The sequence below is a fragment of the Carcharodon carcharias genome, chromosome 3, assembly GCF_017639515.1.
Source record: "Carcharodon carcharias isolate sCarCar2 chromosome 3, sCarCar2.pri, whole genome shotgun sequence".
Taxonomy (NCBI): domain Eukaryota; kingdom Metazoa; phylum Chordata; class Chondrichthyes; order Lamniformes; family Lamnidae; genus Carcharodon; species Carcharodon carcharias.
Window position 1 is genome coordinate 16551973 of NC_054469.1, and position 17715 is coordinate 16569687.

General features: G+C 47.0%; 1 protein-coding gene across 1 annotated transcript in view; it reads left to right on the top strand.

Moving 5' to 3' along the window:
- The first annotated feature begins 7369 nt into the window (after nucleotides 1-7369).
- Nucleotides 7370-17715, top strand: part of LOC121276452 (pituitary adenylate cyclase-activating polypeptide type I receptor-like) — a 224143-nt gene continuing 213797 nt past the window's right edge. Inside the window, exon 1 of the mRNA XM_041184869.1 lies at nucleotides 7370-7391. The gene's annotated coding sequence lies outside the window, so the exon portion shown is untranslated. The remainder of the gene's footprint in view (nucleotides 7392-17715) is intronic.

Here is a 17715-nt window from a genome sequence, read left to right on the forward strand (position 1 = left end):
CCAGAATGAGACCTGGACTCCAAGGGGTGAAACCGTGAAGAGAGATTGCATAAGCTCAGGTTATACTCCCTGGCATTTACAACAACAACTCGTATTTATGTAGCACCTTTGATGTCATAAAACATCCCAGGGCACAGGAATTTTATAAAACTAATTTGACACTGAGATACATGAGGAGACATTAGGGCAGATGGCTAAAAGGTTGGTCAAGGAGGTAAGTTGTCAGGAACATCTTAGAGGTGGAAAATATTGTAGGGCGCTAGGCTTATTGAGAGAATTCAGGTGCTTGGTGCCTTGGCAATTGATGGCATGGCCACCAATGGTGGAGCGATTAAAAATGGGGACTTAGAAGGACAAGGAGTCATTTGATCGCAGTTTTCAAGATATTAAGGGGATCAGATAGAGAAAAACCTATTTTCTCTGGCTGGAGAGCCCAGGAATAGGGGGCATAACCTAAAAATTAGAGCCAGGCATTTAAGGAGTTGAAATTAGGGAACATTCCTACACACAAATGGTAGTAAAAGTTTGGAACCTTCTTCTGCAAAGCGACAATTGAGGCCAGGTCAATTGTTCATTTTTAACCGGAGTTTGATGGATTTATGTTAACCAAAGGTTTTGAGGGATACGGGGCAAAAGTGGATATATGGAGTTAGGTGGCAAATCAGCCATGATCTCATTGAATGGCAGTAGAATAGGCTGGAGAAACTAAGTGGCCTCCTCCTGTTCCCCCTTGTTACGCCGATGCAATTTATAATCCAATGCTTTGAATCAACACATCTCATTACAATTGAATACTGGCAGAGTTATTCAGCATTCAGTGGCAGCACGCTCAGCTCTGAGGTGGAATGTTGTGGGTTAAGCCTACCTCCAGAGACTTGAGAAAAAGCAAAGACTCGCATTTATAAAGCGCCTTTCACAGCCTTAGGGCATCTCAAAGTGCTTTACAGCCACTGAGTATTTTTTTGAAGTGTAGTCACTGTAGTAATATCGGAAATATGACAGCCAATTTGCATGCAGCAAGCTCCCACATGATGACCAGGTCATCTAGTTTTGTGACGTTGGTTAAGGGATAAATTTTGGTCAGGATGCCAGGCAGAACTCCCCTGTCCTTCTCATCTGAAAGATTGAGGCTCCAACAGTGCAGCACTCCCTCATTGCTGCACTGGTTGTGAAAGGTGCTACATAAATGCAGATTCTTTCTTTCCAACACAAACGTTTGATGTAGATTTTTAACCCTTTTCATGATAACGGCACGAATACCAGTCTCAATCCTGTGTCAGCCTAGGTTTGAGTGCATAATCCGAAGGCGACTCTCAGTATTGAGGGACTGCTGTCTTTGTTAAACCATAAATCCTCTCTGCCCCTCAGTTGGACACTAAAGATTCCAGGCCACTTTTAAAAGAGGGCTGGGGAGTTTTCCTCAGGTAAGGTGCAGATAAACATTTACCCCTTATCCAACAGCAGAAACAGATGATCTGGCTGTTTATCTCAGCACTGTTTGTGGGGCTGTGTTATGCATATTTTCTGTTGCGTCTCCTACATTGTAACAGTAACTCCATTTCCAATGTACTTAATTGACTATAAAGTGTTTTAGGATGTTCCATGATTGTGAAAGGTGCTATATAAATGCAGACTTTTTCTTTCCACACAAAAACTTGATGTGGATTTTTAACCCTTTTACGATAACAGCATGAACACCATTCTCTACCCTGCAGTGTTTGATTGTCCAGGTAATGGCCATCTTTTTGCATTATTCTTTCGTTGTATGTGGACGTCACTGACAAGGCCAGGATTTGTTGCCCATCCCTAATTCCCCTTGAACATAGGGCTTGCTAGGCCATTTCAGGGGGCAGTTAAGAGTCAACCACATTGCTGTGGGTCTGGGGTCACATGCAAGCCAGACTGGGTAAGGACAGCAGATTTCCTTCCCTAAAGGGAAGATGGGTTTTTATAATAAAAACAAAAATACCCGGAAAAACTCAGCAGGTCTGGCAGCATCTGCGGAGAGGAACACAGTTAACGTTTTGAGTCCGAATGACCCTTCAACTGAACTAAGTAAAAATAGAAGAGAGATGAAATATAAGCTAGTTTAAGGGTGGGTGGGACAAGTAGAGCTAGTTAGAGGGCCAGTGATAGGTGTAGATAACCAAAAGATGTCACAGACAAAAGGACAAAGAGGTGTTGAAGGTGGTGATATTATCTAAGGAATGTGCTAATTAAGGGTAGAAAGCAGGACAAGCAAGGTACAGATAGCCCTAGTGGGGGTGGGGTGGGGTGAAGGAATCAAAAAATGTTAAAAGGTAGAGATAAAACTATGGATGGAAATACATTTAAAAATAATGGAAGTAGGTGGGAAAAGAAAAATCTATATAAATTATTGGAAAAAAAAGGGGTGAGAATGGAGGGGAGACTTCATGATCTAAAATTGTTGAACTCAATATTCAGTCCGGAAGGCTGTAAAGTGCCTAGTCGGAAGATGAAGTGCTGTTCCTCCAATTTGCGTTGACCTTCAATGGAACAATGCAGCAGGCCAAGGATGGACATGTGGGCATGAGAGCAGGGTGGAGTGTTGAAATGGCAAGTGACAGGGAGGTCTGGGTAATGCTTGCAGACAGACGGAAGATGTTCCGAAAAGTGGTCACCCAGTCTGCGTTTGGTCTCTCCAATGTAGAGGAAGCCACATTGGGAGCAGGGAATGCAGTAGACTAAATTGAGGGAAGTGCAAGTGAAATGCTGCTTCACTTGAAAGGAGTGTTTGGGCCCTTGGACGGTGAGGAGAGAGGAAGTGAAGGGGCAGGTGCTGCACCTTCTGCAGTTGCATGGGAAGGTGCCGTGGGAGGGGGTTGAGGTGTAGGGGGTGATGGAGGAGTGGACCAGGGTGTCCCAGAGGGAACAATCCCTGAGGAATGCCACCAGGGGGGAGAAGGGAAGATGTGTTTGGTGGTGGCATCATGCTGGAGTTGGTGGAAATGGTGGAGGATGATCCTTTGAATGCCGAGGTTGGTGGGGTGATAAGTGAGGACAAGGGAGACCCTATCATATTTCTGGGGGGGAAAAGAAGGTGTGAGGGCGGATGTGCGGGAGATGGGCCGGACACGGTTGAGGGCCCTGTCAATGACCGTGGGTGGAAAACCTCGGTTAAGGAAGAAGGAGGACATATCAGAGGAACTGTTTTTGAAGGTAGCATCATCGGAACAGATGCGACGGAGGTGAAGGAACTGAGAGAACGGGATGGAGTCCTTACAGGAAGCCAGGTGTGAAGAGCTGTAGTCGAGGTAGCTGTGGGAGTCGGTGGGTTTGTAATGGATATTGGTGGACAGTCTATCACCAGAAATTGAGACAGAGAGGTCAAGGAAGGGAAGGGAAATGTCAGAGATGGACCATGTGAAAATGATGGTGGGGTGGAAATTGGAAGCAAAATTAATAATTTTTTCTAGGTCCAGATGAGAGCATGAAGCAGCACCGAAGTAATCATTGATGTACTGGAGAAAGAGTTATGGGAGGGGGTTGAAGTAGGACTGGAATAAGGAATGTTCCACATACTCCATAAAGAGACAGGCATAGCTGGGGCCCATGCAGCTACACATAGCCACACCTTTTATTTGGAGGATGTGAGAGGAGTTGAAGGAGAAATTGTTCAGTGTGAGAACAAGTTTAGCCAGATGGAGGAGAGTAGTGGTGGATGGGGATTGTTCGGGCCTCTGTTCAAGGAAGAAGCAGAAAGCTTCAGACCATCCTGGTGGGGGATGGAGGTGTAGAGGGATTGGATGTCCATGGTGAAGAGAAGGCGGTTGGGGCCAGGGAACTGGAAATTGTTGATATGATGTAGGGTGTCAGAGGAATCACGGATGTAGGTGGGAAGGGACTGGAAAAGGGGAGAGAGTATGGAGTCAAGATAGCAAGAAATGAGTTCCGTGGGGCAGGAACAGGCTGACACGATCGGTCTGCCCGGACAGTTCTGTTTGTGGATTTTGGGTAGGAGGTAGAAGCGGGCCGTCCAAGGTTGGGAGACTATCAGGTTGGAAGCTGTGGGAGGAAGATCTCCAGAGGAGATGAGGTGAGTGACAGTCCTGGAAACAATGGCGTGATGTTCAGTGGTGGGGTCATGGTCCAGGGGGAGGTAGGAGGAAGTGTTTGCAAGTTGATGTTCAGCCTCCGCAAGGTAGAGGTCAGTTTTATCTTTGGGGTTTTTATAATGATCAATGATAGCTTCATGGTCATCATTACTGAGACTAGCTTCAATTCCCAATTTTTATTAATTGAATTAAAGTTTCACCAATTGCCAGTGAGGGGCGGATTCTGAACCCATGTCCCCAGAGCATTGGCCTAGACCTCCTGGTGTAATGCCCATTACACTACCATCTCCCCAGTTCATTTTCACTGCCTGTGGTCCAATGTGCTTAAGGTTGGATTTGGATTGGAAATGTGGGGCTGATGTTTGCACGTCCTTGATTTGGTTCCCAAAATTTGGATGATTCCGATTCTAGCAACAATTCTAGTTCAATATTCTCACCCCTGTTTTCAGATCCCTTCATGGCCTCACCCCTTTCCTCTACAATCTCCTCTGGCCCCACAACCCTCCTGGATCCCTACAGTCTTCCAATTCTAGCCTCTTGTGAATCCTGGACTTTAATTGCAGCGCTGTTGGCAATGGTGCCTTGAATTTCCCTGGGCCCAAAATTCTGTAATTCACCCCCTAAACCTCTCTATTTCCTCCCTCTTCCTTTCAGATGCTCCACAAAACCTACCAAGACCAAGCTCGTCTTGTTACCTCATTACGTGGCTCAGTGTCCAGCATGTGATTTATAATGCCCTTATGAAGATCTTTGGGACATTGTCATGTAAATAAAAACTATTGTTGTTGATGCCACATCGCCTATCTCAGCACCATGTTTTGACTCAGTTATGTTTTTCCCAAAAATATACTTCATTCATAAAAATTGTAAATGTATGTTGCAAAGCATTTCAAATCGGACATTACAGAAAGTGCAATAAAGTTCAACTTTTCTCCGTAATATAGCATGGTGCACTCTGAAGTGCCTCAATGCGACTGCAATACTTGAGTACTGCTGAAAAGGCATTTTGTCACAGCTTTTCATCTTGCACTCATCAGGACAATCACAGGAACACCAACATCAGGGGAAGCAACAGCTTTATACTGTGTGAAAAGAGAATGCTGATTGGCTGGCAGATGGACTCTGATTGGTAGAGACATTGCCATGGAGAATGCACCAGTTCATGGTGACTGACAGTTAACTGCCAAGCATTGTTTGAAATTTAAACCAGGCAGCTTGACAGTCACCATTAACTATCAAATGACACGTGATATTCACAATGCACATTCCATGCCAAGCAGACAGTTTGCAATGAGCAAATCAAACCCCGGTTATACTTGCTTCGATGGGATCTTGCTGTGCACTTGATCCCCACGCATATGTTGCCCAGCACAGTAACCTTACGTACTGCGGTATCTGGACCAACATCCAGTTGACAGCTGGAGTTAAGCTTAGTCTGAGATGCAGTTTTTATGTTGGCCTTTTGAAGGTTGAATACATTCTCCAATTCCCATGTGCCACATTTTCAAATACTCCAGGAGTACTGCCTTTCCCAAGGAAGCTTCAGTTCTAACTAATTGGAGTCACCTACCTGCATACACAGCAGAATCACCGAATCACAGAATTGTTACAGCGTAGAAGGAAGCCATTCAGCCCATCATTTCTGCACCGGCTCTCCAAATGAGCATTTCACTTAGTGCCATTCTCCAACCTCCTGCACATTCTTCCTTTTCAGGTAACAGTCTAATTCCCTTTTGAAAGCCTGGATTGAACCTGCCTCCACCACGCTCTCAGGCAGTGCATTCCAGACCCTAACCCCTCGCTGCGTGAAAAACTTATTCCTCATTTCACTTTTGCTTCTTTTGCCAGTGACCTTAAATCTCGTTCTCTCGTGTCCTCTCGTTCTCGATGCTTTCTCGAGTGGGAACAGTTTTCCTCTCTCTCCTCTGCCCTGACCCCTCAAGATTCTGAATACCTCTATCAAATCTCCTCTCAGCCTTCTCTTGGTGAATAGGCAGGGTCTGATTTTAGATTCAGCCACCCATTGCGATGCTGCTCAAGGTGGAATGACAACTGGTGCCGGCCAGGCAGTCAGAAGTGATGTTGGGGAGTGTGAACCTTCAGTTTGAGCTGTGCCATTGAGCGTGGCTCCTAGCACACTATTCACTTGCAACATCATGTCTTTCTTGCATAGATCCCACGCTGTGGAATCAGATGTAGCCTTTCCAACAACAACAATAACAACAAAATTACTTGCATTTATATAGTGCCTTTCACAATCACTGGAAGTAGTTTACAGCCAACGAAGTGTTTCCGAAGTGAAATCACTGTTGTGGTGCCAGAAACAAACTCACTGGGATTTTGCTGGGTTCAAGGGAGCAACTGTGTTTTCTACATTATGCCACTGGCTCCACTTACAGCCACTTTTTGAAGTGTGGTCACGGGTGATAACTTAGGAAGCAGGGCAGCCAATTTGCACACAGCAAGCTCCCACAAACAGCAATGTGATAACTGCTGGGCCGCGTGTTTGACTATTTATCAGGGGATTGAGGGATAAATATTTGACAGGTCACAATAAGAGGGGTGGAAGGGGACTCCCTCCTCACCACCCCCCCCCCCCCCCCACCCTCTTCTTCAAAATAGCGTCATGGGATCTTTCATAACCACCTCGGTTCCAGCGCCTCGTCCAAAAGCGGGCACCTGCGACACTGCGGCACTCCTTCAGCCGTGCAAGCAGGAGAGTCAGCCTAGATTTCCTGCTCCAGTCTCCCGGAGTGGGGGGTGAGCACACCTAGTAAAGAAGGGGGAGTGGGAGGGGGGGTAGTGGGAGGTTAGGGGGAGAGATCACCCGAGGGTCGTGTGTTCTTTCTTGCACCGTTTAACGAGCCCTGGTTGCCTGGTGTTCCCAGCTCCTGCAGCCTCCACACCGCTTGTACGTTCAAGACGGGCTTTTTTATTATTATTATTATTATTATCATTATTAACATCGTCCTCAGCGCGGATTGGAGGGAGTGAACTTCAATGCCAGAGTGTGGCTAAATTGCACGCATCGTCCACTTGACAGCTGCTTTAAGGGCGGTCTCGACTCATTCCAAGGCGCTTTATTATTTTGTGCGCGTCTTTTTGGAAGACTGGTGGAGGAAGGGGTGTGTGTGAAGAGATGTTAGACTAAATCTATACATTTGTTCTACCTTTCTGCCATCGCATGGGAGAGACGTGACTTGACTACTTGTGCCTCTTTTTCCACCACCCCCCCTCCCCTTCCCCCTTCCCCTCCCTCCCTCCCTCCCTCCTCTTCCACCACCTTCCTCATGTTTCTATCGCATCCAGTACCAGGTGAGGAGGCGGGTTTCGCGGTGGGTGAATTTCGATGTCTAGAAAGTTTCTCTCTCGCTGTGTTTCCCGCGGGCAGGGACGTCGCTAAGGCTGAATTTCGATGGGGTTAGGTGGGGTGGGGTGGGTGGGGGGTGGGGGGGGGTTGAGGGAGAGGGAGAGGGAGACAGAGGGAGAGTGGAAGGGGGGAGAGGGAAAGGGGGGGGAGAGGGAGGGGAAGAAGAGGGGAGAGAGAGGGGGCAGGGGGAGAGGGAGAGGGGGGAGAGAGCGGGGAGAAAGGGGAGGGGAAGAAAAGGGGTGGGAGAGAGAGAGGAGAAGAGGGAGAGGGAGAGGGGAGAGAGGGGGACAGAGGGGGCAGAAAGAGAGGAGAGGGAGAGAGAGGAGAGAGAGAGGGACAGAGGGAGAGAGAGGGACGGGGGGAGAGGGACAGAGGGAGGGGAGAGGGAGAGAGAAGGGGCAGAAAGAGGGAGAAGGAGAGAAAGGGACAGAGGGAGAGAGAGGGAGAGAGAGGGACAGAGAGAGGGACAGAGGGAGAGAGAGGGACAGGGGGGAGAGGGACAGAGGGAGAGGAGACGGAGAGAGTAGGGGCAGAAAGAGGGAGAGAGAGGGACAGAGGGAGGGGAGAGGGTGAGAGAGGGACAGAGGGAGGGGAGAGGGTGAGAGAAGGGGCAGAAAGAGGGAGAAGGAGAGAGAGGGTGGAGAGAGAGGGAGAGAGGGAGAGAGAGGGAGAGAGGGAGGGAAGAGGGAGAGAGAAAGGGCAGAAAGAGGGAGAGGGAGAGGGTGGAGAGAGAGAGGGACAGAGGGAGAGAGAGGGAGAGAGGGAGAGAGAGGGACAGAGGGAGGGAGAGGGAGAGAGGGAGAGAGAGGGACAGAGGGAGGGAGAGGGACAGAGGGAAGGGAGAGAGAGGCTCTCTCGCCTGCTCCGTTTCAGTGTCTTTGCCGGGTGACATTGATGGGATGTTGGACGTGGTTTGAATGGAGAGAGAGAGAGAGGAGGTGGGGGGGGGGGTGGTGGGTGGGAGCTGCAGGGCTCGGGTCCTCGGCTGGACCTGCTCACAATCCCTCCCCCCACCCCTCTCTCTCTCTCTCTCAAAATAAACACTCCTGTGTTTAGGTGTCATTTCTAACTTAATGCAGGCGTTGTTTTTTTTTAATATATATATATTTTTTACAGCAATTCTATTTGCAAATACCAGACTGGGGTTGTTATTGTGTCAGTTCCCATACGCGCTGGTGCCAAATGTCACTTTATTCCTGTGCGCAGTTTCTCGCTTCCTTGGAGCGCAATTTTATTGCGATCGACCAGTGTCGATGCTGATAAGTGTCTGTGTGTAAAGCCGCCTTTCCAAACCCCAACCAAAGCTGCATTTGGACAGCAGGAGCTGAGACAATTACTCAGGAAGCAGACAGCTCTCTTGGGGTTCCTTTTATTATTAAAAACCGTTTACTGCTATTCACAGCCGGGGCTTGGCGATTAGTAGACTTTTTTTGGGTGTAAGAATACTGTTCCCCACACCCCCCCCCCACTCCTTCTGTGTCCGCCTCATTGCCATAATTCTCACGTTTAAACCACCCACCCCCCGCCCCCCGCCTCCCGCCAGCCCGAAGTGTTTTGGGAATGAAATTGGTGAACTATGTAGATAGTTTAAGGCGACAAAGGTGACGGGGAATCTGTAGGCGAGTTGGAAATGGAGCGTTTGTTTGTTAATTCCCACATACTGTCTGTGGGGTTGAGATTCCACTGCAAGGATGGGGGAGCTGGGCTGGCTGAGAGATGTGTATGACTGAGAGGAATTGTGTGAGTGAGAGGAGTTCTGTGTGTGTGTATGTGTGGAACTGTGTGTGCTTGAGAGGAGTTGTGTATGTGAGTGTGAGAGGAGTTGTGTGTGTGTGAGAGAGGGAGAGTTTGTGTGTGTATGTGTGTGTGTGTGTGTGTGGAATTGTGTGTGTTTGAGGGAGGGGAATTTGTGTGTGTGAGAGAGAGGAATTGTGTGTGTATGTGTGTGAGAGGAGTTCTGTGTGTGTGTGTGAGTGTGTGTGTGGAATTGTGTTTGTTTGAGAGTGTGAGAGGAATTGTGAGTGTGAGAGGAATTGTGAGTGTGAGGGGAATTGTGTTTGTGTGTGAGGGAGAAGAATTGTGTGTGAGGGACAGGAATTGTGTGTGACAGGAATTGTGTGTGAGTGTGTGAGAGAGTGGAATTGTACATGTGTGTATGAGTGTGAGCAGAATTGTGTGTGTGAGAGAGTCTGAGGAATTGTGTGTGTGAGAGAGTGTGAGAGGAATTGTGTGCGTGTATGTGTGTGAGAGGAGTTCTGTGTGTGTGTGAGAGAGAGGAGTTCTGTGTGTGAGGAATTGTGTGTGTGTGTGAGAGAGAGAAGAATTGTGTGTGTTTGACAGTGTGAGAGGAATTGTGTGTGTGTGAGAGGAATTGTGTGTGTGTTTGAGAGTGTGAGAGGAATTATCTGTGTGTGTGAGAGGAATTGTGTGTGTGAGTGTGAGAGGAATTGTGTGTGTGTGAGAGGAATTGTGTGTGTGAGTGTGAGAGGAATTGTGTGTGTGTGAGAGGAATTGTGCGTGTGTGAGAGAGGAATTGTGTGTGTGTTTGAGAGTGTGAGGGGAATTATCTGTGTGTATGAGAGGAATTGTGGGTGTTTATGAGTGTGTGAGAGGAATTGTGTGTGTGACAGGAATTGTGAGTGTGAGCGGAATTGTGTGTGTGTAAGAGAGTGAGAGGAATTGTGTGTGTGTATGAGAGTGAGCAGAATTGTGTGCATGAGAGAGTGCAAGGAATTGTGTGTGTGAGAGAGAGGAATTGTGTGTGAGAGAGTGCGAGAGGAATTGTGTGTGTGTGAGAGAGAGAGGAATTGTGTGTGTGAGAGTGAGAGGAATTGTGTGTGTGTGCGTGTGAGAGGGACTGTGTGTGTGTGTGAGGGACTGTGTGCATGTGAAAGAGATTGCGTGTGTGTGAGAGGAATTGTAGTGTGTGTGCGTGTCAGAGGAATTGTGTGTGTGTGTGAGAGGAATTGTGTATGAGGAATTGTGTGTGTGTGAGACTGTGAGGATTTTTAAAAATTCATTCATGGGATGTAGACTTTGTTGGCTGGGCCAGCATTTATTTCCCATCCCTAATTGCCCTTGAGAAGGTGGTGGTGAGCTGCCTTCTTGAACCGCTGAAGTCCACAGTGTAGGTACACCCACAGTGCTGTTTGGAAGGGAGTTCCAGGATTTTGACCCAGCGGCAGTGAAGGAACAGCGATATATTTCCAAGTCAGGATGGTGAGTGGATTGGAGGGGAAATTCCAGGTGATGGTGTTCCTATGTATTTGCTGCCCTTGTCCTTCTAGATGGTAATGGTGGTGGGTTTGGAAGGTGCTGTCTTAGGAGCCTTGGTGAGCTCCTGCTGTGCATCCTGCAGATGGTACACACTGCTGCTACTGTGCGTCTGAGGTGGAGGGAGTAAATGTTTGTGGATGTGGTGCCAAACAAGCGGGCTGCTTTGTCCTGGACAGTGTCAAGCTTCTTGAGTGTTGTGGAAGCTGCACTCATCCAGGCTAGTAGGGAGTATACCATCGCACTCCTGACTTGTGTCTTGTAGGTGGTGGACAGGCTTTGGGGAGTCAGGAGGTGAGTTACTCACTGAAGGATTCCTAGCCTCTGACATACTCTTGTAGCCAGAGCATTTGTATGGCTAGTCCAGTTCAGTTTCTGGTTAATGGTAACCCCCAGGATGTTGATAGTAGGAGATTCAGTGATGGTAATGCCATTGAGCATCAAGGAATGATGGTTGGATTCTCTCTTGTTGGAGGTGATCATTGCCTGGCACTTTTGTTACTTGCTACTTGTCAGCCTAAGCCTGGATATTGTCCAGGTCTTTTTGCATTTGACTGCTTCACTATCTGAGGAGTCGTGAATGGTACTGAACATTGTGCAATCATCAGCGAACATCCCCACTTCTGACCTTATGATGGAAGGAAGGTCATTGATGAAGCAGCTGAAGATGGTTGGACCAAGGACACTACCCTGAGGAAGTCCTGCAGTAATATGCTGGAGCTGAGATGACTGACCTCCAACACCACAACCATCTCCCTTTGTGCTAGGTATGACTCCAACCAGCGGAGAGTTTTCCCCCTGATTCCCATTGACTCCAGTTTTGCTAGGGCTCCTTGATGTCACACTCAGTCAAATGTGGCCTTGATGTCAAGGGCAGTCACTCTCACCTCACCTCGGGAGTTCAGCTCTTTTGTCCATGTTTGTACCAAGGCTGTAATGAGGTCAGGAGCTGAGTGGCCCTGGCGGAACTCAAACTGGGCATCAGTGACCAGATTAATGCTAAGGAAGTGCTGCTTGATAGCACTGTTGATGACCCCTTCCATTACTTCACTGATGATTGATCATGACTGATAGGTCGGTAATTGGCCAGGTTGGATTTGTCCTGCTTTTTGTGTACAGGACATATCTGGGCAATTTTCCACATAGTTGGGTAGATGCCAATGTTGTAGCTGTACTGGAACAGCTTGGCTAGGGGCATGGCAAATTCTGGAGCACAAGTCTTCAGTACTATTGCTGGAATATTATCAGGGCCCATAGCTTTTGCAGTATCCGGTGTCTTCAGCTGTTTCTTGATATGATGTGGAGTGAATCGAATTGGCTGAAGACTGGCAGCTGTGATGTTGGGGACCTCCGGAGGAGGCTGGGATAGTTCATCCACTTGACACTTCTGGCTGAAGATTGTAGCAAATGCTTCAGCCTTATGTTTTGCACTGATGTGCTGGGCTCCTCCATCATTGAGGATGGGGATATTTGTGGAGCCTCCTCCTCCAGTGAGTTGTTTAATTGTCCACCACCATTCACGATTGGATATGGCAGGACTGCAGAGCTTATTGTGGGATCGCTTATCTCTGTCTATCACTTGCTGTTTGGCACGCAAGTAGTCCTGTGTTATAGCTTCACCAGGTTGACACCTCATTTTTAGGTATGCCTGGTGCTGCTCCTGGCATGCCCTCATTGAACCAGGGTGGATCCCCTGGCTTGATGGTAATGGTAAAGTGGGGGATATGCTGGGCCATGAAGTTACAGATCATGTTTGAGTACAATTCTGCTGCTGCTGATGGCCCACAGCACCTCATAGATGTCCAGCCTTAGGTTGCTAGATCTGTTTGAAATCTATCCCACTTAGCACGGTGGTAGTACCGCTCAACATGATGGAGAGTATCCTCAATGTGAAGGCGGGACTGAGGGTCTCCCCAATGACTGTGCAGTGGTTGCCCCTACTGATCATGGACAGATACATCTGCAGCAGGCAGGTGGTGAAGATGAGGTCAAGTATGTTTTCCCCTCTTGTTGGTTCCCTCACCACCTGCCATAGACCCAGCCCAGCAGCTATGTCATTTAGGACTCGGCCAGCTTGGTCAGTAGTGGTGCTACCGAGCCACTCTTGGTGGTGGACATTGAAGTCCCCCACCCAGAGTACATTCTGCACCCTTGCCACCCTCAGTGCTTCCTCCAAGTGGTGTTCAACATGGAGGAGCACTGATTCATCAGGTGTGTGCGTGTGTGTGTGTGTGTGTGTGTGTGAGAGAGAGGAAGTAGGTTTGTGATAGTGTTGTGTGTGAGATGAAGTGTGTGTGCATGAGAGAGAGGAAGTTGTGTGTGAGAGAGAGGAAGTGTGCGTGTATGTGAGAGAGAGGAAGTGTGCGTGTGTGTGAGAGAGAGGAAGTCTGAATGTGTGCGTGTGTATGTGGAATTGTGTGTGGAATTGTGGGTGTGTGTGTGTGAGAGAGGAAGAGAGAAGGGAATTGGGCACCCAGTCCATCACAACCCACTCATCAACATGCGTGCAAGATACAGCCTCAGCACAATTGCCAGTTCTTAACTAAATGTGCAGGTCATCCATCACCGGTATATTTATTTAAACTCTCATCTGTGCTCTGGAAACCCAATCTTTCAGAAGGCATTTACATCCGAGACTCTTGGCCCAAGAGGCAACTTCCATTTCTAAAGATCAAGCAGAAAAGAGATCCTGCCTTTCCCTAATCAGCTAACACCCCCAAGCGCTGGTCACTACCACACTGTCACTTGCGGGAGCTTGCTGTGTAATTTGTCTACCACACTTCCTGCATTACAGCAGTGACCACGCTTCAAAAGTACTTCATTGGCAGGACATCCTGTGACGGTGAAAGGTGCTATAGAAATTCAATTTCTTTCCCTAACCTTTTACCTATGGCTTTATGCTATGGATTTCTAGACCCATCTGACTTCCCATGTCAGGCACAGCAGTTTGCTCTTTAAATGGCCAATGTTGATGTGCTAAGCTGCATTTCCACCTATAGCAAATGGAATTCGAGATAATATCGATGCCCTTGAGGGAGTGACCTTGTTACAAAAACAGAAAATGCTGGAAAAACCCAGCAGGTCAGGCAGCGTCTGTGGAGAGAGAAACAGAGTTAACGTTTGGAGTTCAATATGACTCTTCATCAGCAATGATCTTGTTTTGTTTCTTTCTCCCCATTGTGATGGGTCTTTGTTGCTTTTTCTCCTCAGCTAGACCTATAGGCTCCACCTCAGGTGGTTTTGCAGCACTATACTATACCCCCACTCACATACCTTTGGGTAAAAGTGGAGTGTCACCTGTTTAATTTCTTGGTTCAGATACAATCGAGGTACATTCCCACAAGGGAAGGAAAGGTGGGGTTGGACTTGGAGCAGGACTCACGAGCAGTATTTTAAAGCAAAGTCTATTTACTCAGCAAACAGAGTCTGTTTAAACAATGCACTGTAACAGTCTACAGAGTCTATTTATAAAGAACCTCTACAAACTACAGCAAACGCAATGCACGATGCTAAATACAACAAGGCATCCTGGTTAAAAACATTGGTTTCTCTGGCAGAATGCAGTGAATAGTGGAGCTATTATACTGTTGGGTGTATTCTATCGGCCATCGACTAGTCAGTAAAAAGTATAGATGACCGAGTTTGCAGAGAGATGGAAAAACTGTGGAGTATTGATAATGGGGGAGCGGGAGATCTTGCGTCTTTAGTGGGTACCGCCCCTGCCTCTGATGCAGAAACTCTTTGTTGGAAGTCCTGCTCCGGGACTTCTTGGCCATGGAAGGAGCGTTGCTGATGTGATCAAGTTGATAATCAATTTGCTAAACCTTTGAATACGCCCAAGGTAGGCAGTAAGAATGAGAGAGATTCAGCCATTACTGACAATACAGCATGCCAGTATATAGTAGGAAATCCCCTCATTGAAAAAGGCATGTGGAGGGCTGAATCCTACACCAGATGAACTCTACCATTTTTTAAAAATTCTTTGTTCACAGGCACCGCTGGCTCATCCAGCATTTATTGCCAATCCCTAATTGCCCTTGAGAAGTGAGTGGCATGCTGGATTGACTCTTAAATGCCCATTTCAGAGGGCATTTAGATGTTGCTAAATTCACCACCGCCTGGAGTCACGTGTAGGCCTGACCAGGTAAGGGCGGCAGATTTCCTTCCCTAAAGGGTATTAGTGAACCAGATGGGTTTTTACAACAATCGATTCATGGTCATCTTCAGACTTCTAATTCCAGAGTTTTTACTTAATTGAAATTTCACCATGTGCCATGGTGGGATTTGAACCCAGGTCCCAGAGCGTTATGCTGGATACCTAGAGCACTAGTTCAGTGACGATACCACTACACCATCACCTCCCCCTTAAATAAATGGGAGGGCTTCAATTCTCCTAATATAAACTGGGACAGTAATAGTGTAAAGGACAGAGAGTCTCTGAAGCGTTCAGTTGAATTTTTCACATCCATTATGTTTCTGGCTCAACGATTTAGGAGATATTGCTGGCTTATATTCTCGTACTGGGGGATGAGCTGGTGAAATGAGTCAGGTGTCAGTCGGGAACGCCTAGGAGCAGCGGCCACAGCATCATAAAGTTTAAGTTAACTGTGGAAAAAGATGAAGATCATTTTAAAGTAAGAATGATGAATTTCGGGGAGGGCCAGTTCCAGTGGGTGTGTGAATGAATTTTTATGCAGGTAAATTGGCGGGCAAAACTGCAACGAAACAGTGACCTGTCTTTCAAATCGAGATGGTTCGGGCACAATCGAACTACATTCCCACGAGGGGCAAAGGTAGAGCAGCCAAAGCCAGAGGCTTCCTGGATGATGAAAGAGGTGGAGGGTAAAATGACAGATGTCTGGCTGATAGTACGTGAGAACCAGGCTGAAGACAGGAAATTCAGACTGGAGGTGAAAAAGAAGTGAGAGGCAAAGAAAGAGCATGAGAAAAGACTGGCAGCTAACATAAAACAGAATCCAAAGATGTCTTCTAAAGGGGATTTACCCATGGAGACAGGGGGCACGGATGAGGTATTAAATGTGTACTTTATATCTGTCTTTACCAAGGAAGGAGATGCTGCTGAAGTTATAATGGAGAGGGAGGTAGCCCAGACACTTGATGGGCTAAAATCGATGGAGATATTAGAAAAACTGACTGTAATTAAAGTTGGTAAATCACCAGGGCCAGATGGGATGCATCCAATGATACTGAGGGAAGGAAGGGTGGAAATTGCTGAGGGACTGGCCATAATCTTTCAATCCTCCTTTGATAACAGGGATGGAGCCAGAGGACTGGAGAGTTGAAAATACTGCACCCTTGTTCAAAAAGGATAAGGATAAAGGATAAGTGTAAGGATAAAGCCAGCAACTACAGGCCAGTCAGTCTAACCTTGGTGGTGGGGTAGCTTTTAGAGACAATATCCCGGGATAAAATTAACAGTCACTTGGACAAGCATAGATTAATTAAGGAAGCCCAACTCCAATTTGTTAAGGGGATATCGTGTTTAACTAACTTCAATGAGTTTTTTTTTTGATGAGCTAACAGAGAGGGTTGATGGGAGTAATGCGATTGATGTAGTATACATTGACTTCCAAAAGGCATTTGATGAAATGCCACATAAATCTTGTCAGCAAAGTTAGAGCTCATGGAATAGAAGAATTGGATACAAAATTGGCTGATTGACAGGAAACAGAGTATTGGTCAATGGTTGTCTTTGGTCTTGAGGAAGGCAAAGTTCCTGGGGATCGGTATTAGGACCCTGCACTTCCTTGTGTGTGTGCATATGCATGTACATGTGTGTGCGTGTATATATATATATATATATATACACAGTATTGTGAATGTTGGAAGGATAATGTCGAACTTCAAGAAGACATGGATGGGTTAGTGGAATGGATTGACAAGAAACAGATGGAATTTGATACAGAGAAGTGTGAAGTGATTCATTTTGGTAAGAAGAACAGGGATAGGCATTATAAAATAAAGGTACAATTTTCTAAAGGGGCTGCAGGCCCTGGGTATCTGTGCGCACAAGCCATTGAAGGTGGGCACAGGAGGTTCAGAGAGCAGTTAATAAAGCATCCTGGGCTTTATCAGTAGGCGCACAGAATGCAAGATCAAGGAAGTTATGTAAAACACTTGTTCAGACTCACCTGGAGTGTTGCATCCAGTCCTGGGTGCTATACTATAGCAAGGAAGTGAAGTCTTTAGAGAGGGTGCGGACAAACATTTTTAAGCAGCAAGTGGTTGGGATGTGGAATGCGCTGCCTGAGAGTGAGGCAGAGACAGTCCTTTAAAAGGAAATTTAGTAATTATCTTGAGAGAAAATTTGCAGGGCCATGGAGAAAGGGAGGGGGAGCGGACTAGCTGAGTCGCTCTTGCAGAGAGATAGCCGAGTGACCTCATCCCATGCTGCAACCATTCTATAATTCTGAGTGGGGGATAATTACAGAACATGACTTGTTTATTTATCCATCAAACTGCAGTTCATAGAGAATTGTTACAGACGATGTGTAATGTTAATCCTACTCGCTTGCATTAGTGTGGTCCCCTTTACTCAATTATCTCCATCATGGCTGGGGATAGTGGTGTCACTACCTGCTTCCGTTCTTGAGAGCAGTACATGAAGAGGAATGTAGCATTGCATAGTATGAGGGAAAGATCACCGTGACCCATATAGGTGTTCCCAAAGTTAGAGGTAAAACCTTCCATAATATACCTCCCATTCCTCTCGGTCACCTCTTTCAGGGGAGCAAGTGGTTCCACTCCTGTTTGAATTTGCCGCCACTGTCTGACCTCTGCCTAACCAGCTAACCTGTTCCATACATTTGCCCTGTGTGAAGTAGTTCAATCTCACCTTGGCTTGTTCACCTTCCCTCTCTGAGCTAGCACCCAGGACTCCGCTTTGTGCAGTTTATTGGTGCCGAGTGAGATTTTGGAAACCTCAGGAAGGTTTCACCTCGGCCACGTTTTATTCCTCGTGGTCATTTTCCCCCC